The sequence below is a fragment of the Temnothorax americanus genome, unplaced genomic scaffold (assembly GCF_048541705.1).
Source record: "Temnothorax americanus isolate GAGA-0224 unplaced genomic scaffold, ASM4854170v1 Scaffold3, whole genome shotgun sequence".
Lineage (NCBI taxonomy): Eukaryota > Metazoa > Arthropoda > Insecta > Hymenoptera > Formicidae > Temnothorax > Temnothorax americanus.
Genome location: NW_027509442.1, coordinates 8,043,019 through 8,055,080, shown reverse-complemented (window position 1 = coordinate 8,055,080; position 12,062 = coordinate 8,043,019). Strand labels below are relative to the sequence as shown.

Here is a 12,062-nt window from a genome sequence, read left to right as displayed (position 1 = left end):
ACGTCGCGATTCTACGCGCGTCGCGTCGCGCGTGCATCGCGGCGACACGGACGACAAGCCCGTCGCAAATATTTACAGAGAGCATCGACAAATCGATCCCCTACGCTTGAACGCGGATCAGGCTGTCCCTTCGTGGGGCAGTGACCGAGGTGAGGGGAGGAAAACGGGGAAATAGGTGCAAAAATCGATGACGCAATCGTTTCAGCACACCGGCGCGCGGCGCGGCGCGGCGTCAGTACCGGCTAGCGGAATTTATCCGATAATGCGATGATATGGCTGGCATGCGATGTGTGTGGTGTGTCGCTAGTTAACCCTCTATAAACTACATCTCTGCGCTTCTATGGAGAATATTATATACATGGCACCGAGGGAAAAAGAACGAGGAACAAAAACCGGCGATTATCCTCGTTCGAATCAATATCAAAGTTAATTGAATAAAGCATCATATTGTTGCATCATCAATGCAATAGAAGACGCTTAGCCGATTAGATCCAGAGTGTATTGACATCTTCTTCTTGAATTAATTAAAATGACTGCGAGATAAGACGAGGAGTATCGCTACTTATAAATATATAATTTTTGTCATTATTTTCTGCGTTATACGTTCGAAGAGTAAGAGCGAACGTAATGGATATCTCTGAAGAAATAAATGGATACGCGAGATCCAATTGAACATCCTACGCCGAAAAAAGAAAGATGCGAGAGAAGGAGGAAACGAGCGTTACATCTGTCTTATGTAAGACTCGAGGGGAAGTATATCGGAACACATCGGCTCAAAGAGTGATTTCGAGAACTCGAGACACGTGTTTGTCCTTCGGCAGGAAGCGACGCGTGTGTCCTGGCACAGTTCTTTTCACGATTAATTGGCATACGCGCAGCGTCTCCGAAGGATTCGTTCTAATACCAGTCACGTGTCTTTAGGAAAATACACAGGCGGTTGTATTTCCTAAAAGATATTGTTGTGAGAAACAAATATGTGATTTAAACGACTGTAGCTATTCAATTAATTAAACGACAAAGTATCTTATTGTTAGTGCTTATATCTTAAAGCTTATGAATCTCTGATCGAAGCGTAGCAACTTCGATATATGCATAAATGTTCGATATACATCGATCATCATTTTGTGATATGAATATATGACGATCAAACTTCCACAAAACTATATATATATATATATATTAAAATTAAAACGTCAATCACTTGTCATATTATATCACAATAGACATAGCCGTCGCAAATGGAATTGTTTTGAATATTGTAACTCGTTAATGGAATATCGTATCGGAGTACGAAAACAAAACGTTTTGCGAGATTTACAGGGTGCAAAATCACGAAAGAACGACGCTTGCTTTTCATGGTATCTCAAAGTAACCGAAGCTCAAAATTCGTTGCGTATAAAGGTACTATTTTAATCTTTTGATGGACATTCATATCCGTTCATATTTATCTGTATCATTTAATGTCTCTAAAGTCAAAAAAATACCGTAAAATCGATTGTCCCTTATGGTAAGTATTTCGCGTTAATGCGAAAAAGGGTGAGATCTACCTCGAGTTCCGAATTTCCCGAGAACTATGGGTGACTTTATTCGCAACGAGATTGAATATCTAATTCGTGTTTAATATCAACCGAATATTAATTCAATGTCAATGGAATAATTATCACCGTGACTCGTGAGCGTCATTATTTTCCAACGATTCTCATTGGTCGCCGCGATTAATTATCGTTGCCTGACAAGCCGTATTGTTTCACTTTGCTGTCCGACAAACGTCGCCGTTACCAAAGTAGAAACGGTAACTCCCGCTTGTTCGTAACAGCGTTGAAACGACGAGAGAAACGAGGAAGCGGAGCAACGACGTGTAACAAAACGCGTAGGTGAACAGCAATGTGCCGATCGAAGAACTGGAAAACGAACGAATGCGGTTCGCGCGAAAATACCGTCGCATCAGAGGAGAAGACACGTCGTCAACGACGATCGACCGTCGATCGAAAAATTAATGAAAGAGACGGGCAGAAAAAACGCGGCCGATGAACCTTTATCGGGATTGAAATTCTTCCTTTCGACATTCCGGGATTTTTAAACATTCCAGGTGAACGATCCAGCTACTTGCCGTTGATGGAAAAGTAAATTGAGAAGTAAAATATATATATATAATACGAAGCACGCTTGAGAGAAACAACTTGGATTTCAACGTCTTTCGTATAAAACAGAACTTTCCTTTCTACATTTCAAAATTCACAACGGATCATATCCAATCGTTCTAAAGTACGCGATACACGCAATCGATAAAAATTGTTTTACGAGCCACGCGAGAGGTGTATCTCTAAATCGCGCGATAACGCGTCTACTTCCCTAAATTTGCAAAAATACATTTTCGCATCGGAGTAACGACGAGTAACGTTACACGTCGTGCGCGTAAACGAACTTGGACGCTTTCAACGAGATTGGGTCTCGACAGAATTGCTCGTTCGCGAAAGGGAAAAGTTTCTCATCGGGGGGGAGATCCGCTTTTCTCCTCGACAGTCTCCACCGATCGCTTCCCTTTCGCTTCGTTCTGAAAACGAAGTTCGGTGTTGGATAAATAAGCGCGGATTGTGTACTGACGCTGCGTGCGAAACAACGGTAAATATCGCAAGTTTGAAACTATTTCGCTGTTCGCAATTTCCGTTCGCCCCGATGTTACGTATTCCGTTCGCCGCGTAATAACGTAACGTCGACTAAAAACGGCGTAATGCTGGCGCAAAAGCGTATCGGAGATACGCCGGATTACTCCCGAGTTACGAGCTCGGGGAAAAATTTGCATCGTCAGCGCCGCGTCTCGTCGCCTCGTCGCCTCGAGTCCGCGATTTCTACCGAAATCACTGCGATAGCACGTGCTTCGGCAGCGTCAGCTGGGTCAAGGTCCTCCAACGCGTACGCGAAATGGCCTTTGATCCGCGAGAAAATTTCGCGGTAAACGCTTTCTTCCGACGGAACGTACGAGACTTGGAACTCGAGCGACTCGACACGCGGAACGCAAATCTCACAACGTAAAATTACAATTCACACGTCGAGGATACGTTGAGTAATTCGTTAATCCGCGGAATCCAGATTTGCTGGAAATTATGCGAGTTTTCAATTGCTCTCTCTCTCCCTTTCGACCTTTATTTATTCGAAAGCTTCATGAAATATCAAAGGTTGCGCGTAACAAATTCTCGAAAAAGAAAAAAAATTAAATTACGACAAAAGCAACGAGAATCTCCATTATTTTCTCGATTTTTTCGAGCAGATATGAAATGATTGCGGCATAAAGCGGATAATCATCTTCAGCATTCTGGAAATTATATAAAGCACAGTGGCGTAATGAACTCGCTCACCGATGCGTTCCTTTTGCGTGTTACGTAATTCGCGTTGCAGCAGCAATAACACTCACGGCTAATTTATATACGCTCACGATTAATTTATCGTGCGTTCAGCGGCGGTATCGAGAGATAAAAGCTTCTTGCACGCGTTGATGTTCCAGGAATAAGTACGCGCGCGGCGCGTTGGCCTTCGAAATCGGCAGGAATCCAACGATATTTTCAAACTTATCGCGCTTACCGACCTTCCACATTCGCGTTACTTACGTTTGTTTCCGGCCTTCATTCATGAAACTACACTGATTCATGCGGAACTAGGCGACTATTTCCAACGTACGTTTATTTTTAATTACGTTCCCGACGTAAGTCTTCCAATCCCTTTGTCATACATATTTATTTCTGTCGTGGCTTCTCCACGCCATCCTCCCGTTTGAAATGAAATTATTTTTGAACCGCTTCCGACCGCAAGTCCAACTTCTCGTAATCGAAAAATACATGCGCTTTAATTAAACCGAATCCATTAATTCGGAAATGTTAATCAAACGCAAAACAAATGTAATCTGTTTTCAAATTGAAAATTTTCCAAAAGAGGAATGTATAACGAGAATTCAACGTAAACGTGGAATTTTCGAAAGAAAAGTGAAACGTTTCAACTATGTATGTTCTAACTGTATCGCTTCCCCTTGCCAAACGTCGGCACGAATCCTGCCAGGATCCGATTAATGGCAAATAAGTGATTCCGATTATCGAGTTGACGGACAAAAATCCGAATAACCGCAAGTGAATGTCAGCCACGTGAAACCGAGCGGAAACAAATGACACGACCGTTATATTGAAAATTATCTACCCACCCGTAAGTAGTTCCGGGTAGATAACGAATATCGCTCTCTCGAGACAGCAAGATTATCGCGGAAATGAATTGTGTGTGGTGCGTGTTTTTATTGTTTTTAATAATACGGGTAACATCAATGAGATTGTATTAATAGCGCAACCACGAAGCGCATACTCATTACTCGTACACATATAGACATAAATAGCGCTCTCGCGATCGGAAGCTATCGAGACATCGACGCTCCAGAGCTCGGCAATAATCTCAGAAGCGATCCAAGTATCTCGGAAATTCGGAATTACACTATTGTACCGCGAGCCACGCTGAACGACAACAGTCGGCTGAGTTATGTTACCGCGAATCAATGTTGGAGCCATCAGAAAAATAAATAAATACGGGTTTAATGTAAATAAAGATCGATTTTCTGCGCGCGAGACGAGCAGAGATGCCCAGATGCCGAGAATCGTCTCGCGCGGACGCGATTGATAGGACGATCGATGAGGCCGGCTCACAAATCACGAATACGCAAATACCCAAATACCCGCGCCGCGCCGCGGTCGCCCAAACAACCTGTCCCGTCCTATAGCCTATCTCGTCCTTCCTCTTCCGTCTCTCGTCCTGCTGTCCCGATCGGCGCTGCAGCTGCCGCGCGCACCCGTAGGCCGTAATCCACTCCGGAAGCACTCAAACTCCGAAAGATTGACACTCCGCGAGAACCGAGAGAGGAAGAGAGAACGCGCGCGCGACGGACGCCCTTCGCCCTGCCCTTCGCCACACAAACGGCCGCCGGATTCGGCTCGCGATCGACGAAACAAGGTCGGAATCGTCGATGTTCGGCGCGACACACGGCTCTTCGAAACCACACGAGAGTCGAGACGGGAGACGCAACACACACCGACACCGTCGAGACACGCGCCACGACGTCCGAAAGTATACTGGCCGTACCGTACGCCCTCGCCCGTACGCGTACTCCGTACTCCGTACTGGCGGCACTGGCGACTGGCGCTCGCTGCTCGCTCACGCGCACCACGCCACGATGCGACGCCGCCGCCGCCGCCGCGTCCGTCCGTCCGTCCCGTCCATCCATCCCCAACCCGTCCCGCCCGACCGTTCATCGTTCACGCGCTCTGCTGGATGCTCCGGAAAGTAAATTCGGAAACGCGTCGACCGATCGACACATCGACAGATCGATACTTCCGCCCGCGGGTCAATCCGACCGATCGGCGATTACGATATTTTCTAGTACTTCGATCACTCAGATCGGCGCCGTCGACCTTCCCGAGGTCAGGTCAGTTGTCATCGAGGAAGTTCGCTCTGACGCGGCGCGGGAAATAGCCACGTGAAATACACTCTTGCGTTTTCTACGCGCTTTACAATTATTTAGATAAATCTCTCTTTGCGTCTTTATAATTAATTTTTTCTCTTCAAATTCCCTCGCTTCTCGGCTTCTAAGCGAGCCCTCGCACGAAGACGTACAGTTAAAGGGGGAAACGCTCCTCCGCTTTCATAAATTTCCTACCCTATTCTCGAATAGCAATCCTTCCCTTAGCGCTCTGTCGCGGCGCGCAGCGCGGCGGATATTTTGGTTTAGAGCAGCCGAGCGATATGATATAGCAATTTTTGCTCAGCAAAAGCGGAAAGGGACAGTCCCAGCGTAGCGCACGGAAACGAGTAGATTTCCTACGGCAAATTAAACCCCGGGTCGGGAGAGAAGACGAGACGGTAGCGGCAAATCGAGGACACGACGGGGCCAGGGAAATGCGAAGAAACGCGGATGCGCGATTTCTTTCGCTCGCTTTAACAGTCCTGTGGCGCGCTTTAGGGAAAAAACTTGCTCCGTTTTTATTATTATTATTATTATTATTATTATTATTATTATTATTTCATTTTTAAATCCTCGTAAGCGCGCATCCGCGAGTCGCGCGCTACGGTTTTCCGTCCGTCGCTCTTTCGGGACACGACGAGGCTACACCGCAAGTGCCAATTAGAAAAGCGATTAAACGGAGGTATAGCGACGGAGGCAGAAGTCTCTTTCGTCTAAGGTCCTGCCTCGACTGCAGAAATTCCCCGCAGTATTAACAGCAGGCGGAATTAATTCCGTTAATCGTAAATGTGGCGATAATCCTTCCTTCTCATATATTCTAGAGACAAATAGATTTCCATCCGTCTGTTTTTTCAAAAAGCATTCGTATAATCGTCTTTGTCTCGTCCACCATTGATTTAATTTTTTTAAAATAATAACAAATTTTTATTCTATTGATTTGACACGTACTTCGCTATATGGCCTCCATCTAATTTTCAATTTCATCTAATTTAATTCGTCTAAATTTTCAATAGCGTCGTTAGTATGTTAGTAATTTTCAATTTTTAATCGACTTTATTTATTCATATAATACAGAGAAGAGATATTATAGGTACTCAAGTGTGTATTTTGCAATTTCTGGCATAAAAATATTGGAATACATGACCTGTAAACTAAAAGATCGCGCGTTTTACTATTTGTACCTAACGAAAAACTTTTGAAGCCTCGAAGTTAGTATGTAAAAATCGATCGCGATGAATTCAGCCTCTACTCTCATAGTAATTGCTCCTCTCCTACTTAGGTACAAAACGCTCGTTATTTTACTCCCATCGCGATTCGCTCATTAATAAAGCCTTAATTAGGCAAGTTTGCCTTTTTATCCAAACGATAGTTATTTCCGGTTCCGCTTCCTCCAACTTCTGCGCAAATGAACTAACTGAGATTGCTTTACCGTCGTCACGCATCAGTCGATCGCCATATAGGATTATTCGCTCCCGAATTGAGAGATGAAATTGATAGCGGTAATCTCTTCGCGTCGAAACAAGCGGCTAAATATACATATACGTTAAGAAATATATAAGTAAAAAGTTAAAATCAATTTATTTTATTTTCCTCTCAAGAATATATCTTTCCTCTTTTTCTCTCTGAATAAAAAGCATGTTAAAATCGAAGCTTTCTTTTTCAAATAATCTTATAATGGAAAAAAAATTACTTGGATTCCTTCGAAGAGCAATAACTGCGTCGTCTACCCAGTGTTTATACTCCCATCGATTTCTATGAATCCATTAACTCACGCAACGTCCATTAAACAGAACAGTCAAAATGGCAATCGTACGTCGTCCTTGTATACGTAATTTCTAGAAATTGATGCTCACGATATATGAAGCGCAAATTATATATATATATCATACCGTTTCGTTTTCATTTCCGTTCGCAATGTTACTGCGAAGCGCTCCGCGCTTGCGATCCGTTTAAATAATTTTTGCCCCGTAGTTACGTCAATTTTCGCGCTAGAAGCTAATTAAACTCTGAAGTCACGCTAGCACCGAGCGTAGAGCAAAAACGTTTCTACTTTCTTAATGTAATTATTTCGCCGTGCTATGTCGAACGATATCCCGGTTATAAAATACGAACGATACCGTGCTTTTGCCTATATTACGGCATCGTGAAAGTTCAACGTCGCAACGCGAAAACGTTTCGCCGCGACGTTTTGCTATTATACATGAATATCGAGCAAATTGAAAATATACGCGACAACGATTGTCCATCTTCGTGGCATAAATTTTATATATGTATAGCTATTTAAATTTTCTCAATATTTAGCGTAATCCTTGCAATTTATGGATAGTTCTCGGTATAACTTTTTCATAGAAACAAAATTTATATAAAAGACATATTTATATATATATTACTAATATACACATTATGTATAGATGTTATTAATTTATAACACCGCATTGTATATTCACTACAATTTATAAAATTATTGATTCTTTCAATTAATAGCGTGGCGCTAAATGAAGAAGTCACGATGTAACCTAACATATTAATCTTGATAAATCGATCAATGACAGCTATTCATCTTTGCGTCAATTCCATTTACCAGCAACAGTTGGCTCATTTCGCCTCCGTTACAGTCGTTAATTGTAACTTACAGCGCTCGAATTCCGCGCGTTTATATACACCCAACATCGTACGAAAAGTGTAACGGTGAAGTGATGCAGCGTGAGAACAGTGTTAAAGTAAACGTGAAACGATAGCGCGACGATCTTTCGAATCCGTGAAAAATTGAATTCAGCCGCGGGAACAAATTCTTCGTTCTTCGAACAACCGGTACCCGCGTTATCGAAATTACCGATACCAAAAAGTTCCGCTATCGGATCACTCTAGTCACACTTGGTATACATATTCGTCACACTGAAAGCTTTATTTGAGATTTATTAAGATATAAAATCTTTATAAATTTCTCTGGGCCGCCCTGGGGGATACCTCACAACGAAAACGTGAGAAACATTATCAAACTTCTTCATTTGCATAAGTAGATGCCAAACCAAGTTCCTGAGGCTCGTCCGATAAAGACTCGACATTTCTCGTATGTGCAACGACGCGGCACATCCTCTCTCGTCGAAGCCAGTCGTCTATCGATCACGCTAACGGGGCCGGTGCGCGTCCCTTTCGTGTGTACCGACCGTGATGTCTTCTCGTGCTCGAGCCTTCGCGAATCGTTTGCCAATCTGCCTCACCGCCGCGCGTGCATGTTTCCGTTGTTGCCCCTCCCCCCTCCGCCTCCGACGATAATCGCGTTCTGCTCCTGATATTGGGTATCTTCCTCTCGCGACGGGTCGTCCTGCGGACTGGTGGTGGTGCCATATCGACCTGGCCGCCGTCTAGACTAGACCTTCGCCAGAATACCACGCCGATCGACCCGGCAACGTACGGGTTCCGGTACCGTTACGACGCGCTCGCTTCTTTTCGTCCTCGATATACGCGTAGAACTTCTCGATGAGGGAACGGTGAAATGAAACGACCGTCCGTAACAACGTCGCGAATGGCGAAACTCGCGCCGCGCCGTGTACACGAACTCGTGAATTTGTGAAAACGTATATACATATATAAAAACAAATAAACAACGTCGCCGCAGAAAGGCAATATATACAAATCCGCCGAAAATTCGTAAATATACATATAATGTGCATTTTTTTTTTTCAATTTTAGAATATTATCAGTCTCAAAATTTTAATATAATTTTATAATCGGAAAAAAGCACAAGCATTATTTACCACTTATCACGTAAATTATATCATTAAAAAATTGATACCACTGCACGTACATTATTTGTGTTGCATTGAGCTTGCACAACAGAGGCATAATATAATTATTATAATTCACCAGATCTCTAGAATATTTGCATCGTTAATGAAGCGTAGCCCAATACTCGAATTCTCCGGGCCTGTATTCTAAAAATGGCTTTAATCTTTCGATAATCCCCGTTAACGAGCAAACGACATATTGTCTCTCTCTGACTGACGTCCCCCCAATCGGATCTGATCTAATCTGGTTATGCAACGAAAATCGGGAACTGCATAGCCAGATCCACTCGCTTGTTGGAAGAAATTCCAAAAACAACATACTATTTCCGCATGAATCGGAAGCTGTGTGAAATTCGTCCAGCTATAAAATCGCCACGTAATTCGTACTCTGCTCTCGATACGTTGTGGACCTGTGTCGATACCATCAGCATTGAGAAATAACCACGTAACCGTGAAAATATAGAAAAAAAAAACACGAAGAGATATAATAAAGTATGGACGTCCCGATAGTCGTGAATAGTTATGGAATATTAAACGCATGGGCAACGTGAGCCATATATTATGAAATTTTTCCTGCGCGTAAAAGTTGTGAAAAAAAAATTACGCAGCGGCATGGAAAAAACGTATAAGATGTGTAAAAGCGAGAAAATAAAGTCTTGTGAACGTTACGCGCTCCCGTCGTAGAAGTTATTAGGTCGAAGCCACTTCAAGAGACATACCGACCGACGACGAAGCGGTAGCAGGATTTTCTAGGAGCACACACAACCGGATATAAAGAAGATTACGGCCTACACGAACGACACGGGGGTAGCTTTTTGTTTCGTAATTGCGGTATATTATTCCCCCGAACACTACGAGTACGAATACATCACGTATATATAAGCTTCAAATACACATAACGCGTACAAAGACAATTTTATTACAAATATAAAACATAATAAATATAAACAATATCTATATAACGTCTTATTATATTATGTATCATCATGTATTTATCAATTTGCGCTCCATGAAAATAATATAACATATAAAAATAAGATAATATTCCGTTACTATATCTGTTTTATACATTTTCGTTTTGATTTAATAACTTATTGCAGCATTTTACATTTTGGAAAACTTCACAAGATGTATACTTTTTAAAAATCTCCACGCAAACTGTCTTGAACTGTCCTGGTTAAATAGATCTCTATACGAACTGCTATCCTGCAGCGGAAGGCCGACTGCCAAAGAATGTCAGATGGCAAACACGTGTTTCGTTTAAAGAATGTGAGCTAGGAGAATGGATTTTCTAAAAGGTTCGCTGAGAGAATAAGTCAATGGGGAAAAACAGATCTTTTTTATCGCAGCTATTTTTCTCCGCGTATTATTGCCGCGTGCAATACAAACGAATAAATTTGATCGATATCGCCATTTCTGCGATTGCGGAGTATTCTTGCGCGTTAGGTGAAAACAACGAGATCAACGAGATCTCGTGAATATATTTCAATAATCGTAAATATATTTAAAACATATATCAAGGCAGAGAAGGTTCGATTATAATAATAATAAACGATAGATTGAAGTCGATGGAATGAAATCGATTCCAAGGTGTGTAGTATTTCGAGAATGAGACATAGGATGGAAGATATCTGACAGCTGATCGACAAGGAAATTCACTTTGAGCGAACGACTAATTAGATTATAGACCGACTCTCATCGAGTGTATTCCATCCACCGCCATCCATTTATAGATCTCAATTGTGTATTCCTTCTTAAATATTTTCTGATATATTCCACCGAAATGTCGAAATAGACTAGAAATAATTTGTCATATCTTTCCTAAATTTATTACTCTATTGATTTTACTAATGGCATGATATTCCAATTTTTGAAATATATTGTAGGTGTAGCGTCATATATAAATTCATATAAATAAGATACATATAAATAAAATTTTACGTGTACACATACACCTAGAGATATGCACGGTATAAAAATATAAAATTGTTATATTTTTTTAAGAAACGGAATAAATCATGCTATTATCCTTTACTAAACATTTGCCGGTTATTTGTGTAATTCTGACAAATTAAAATATCAAATTATTTTGTTACATAAATAGATAAACAAATTAAAAATATACATTGTTTAAAATTATAATCAGTTTAATAAGCTTTGAATCAATAAGTATTTATCATTATTTATAGTTCTAATATTTCATCATTCAATAATTATATACGATAATTAAAATATCGAACAAAGATTAAAATTTTTAAAGAATTCAAAATATTTATTCTTTAAAGATACGTCTCTCGTCTAATCAATATCTTTCTGCGATCGATAAATCGCGAATACATGCATATTCTTCCTCGCTCAACCCATGTATCGGATCTCAAAATGAAAAGGCTCAGAGAGAGTCTTGAGTAGTTGTAGAAGCGCAAGGTGACTGCGTCAGACCATGGGTCTTTTCTTGTTTTTCATTTTTTTTTTATTATTGAAAGAGTAGAAAAAGACGAGAGGGAAAAGACAACCGCCGCGCCGCCGCCGCGTCGTGAGGAAGCGGTTTCGCGACAAGAGGAGGAGGAGAAACTCTTCTAAAGGCACTCGACGACGTGCTCGATGAAGCCCGTGGCGAGGAGTGCTTCGCCCGCAAAAATAAGTCGGCATGGTCTCTTTTTCCTTCCTCTTTCAATATCCGATTGTGAATCCGAGCGAGCTCATTTAATCCCGGAGCTAAACACTTCAACTTCGTGCGACATCACATCCCGCGGAGATAACAATTTTTATTCCAAATATATTCT

General features: G+C 41.8%; 1 protein-coding gene across 5 annotated transcripts in view; it reads right to left on the bottom strand.

Moving 5' to 3' along the window:
* The window catches only part of LOC143900016 (rap guanine nucleotide exchange factor 2), a 116,405-nt gene that overhangs the window by 48,153 nt on the left and 56,190 nt on the right, over positions 1-12,062 (bottom strand). The window contains exon 1 of one of the 5 annotated variants that reach the window (XM_077410905.1): positions 4,709-5,139. The exons of 3 other annotated variants lie outside the window; for them this stretch is intronic. The gene's annotated coding sequence lies outside the window, so the exon portion shown is untranslated. Of the gene's footprint in view, positions 1-4,708; positions 5,140-12,062 lie in introns of those variants that run through there. One more of the 5 variants, XM_077410904.1, reaches the window with a different exon arrangement.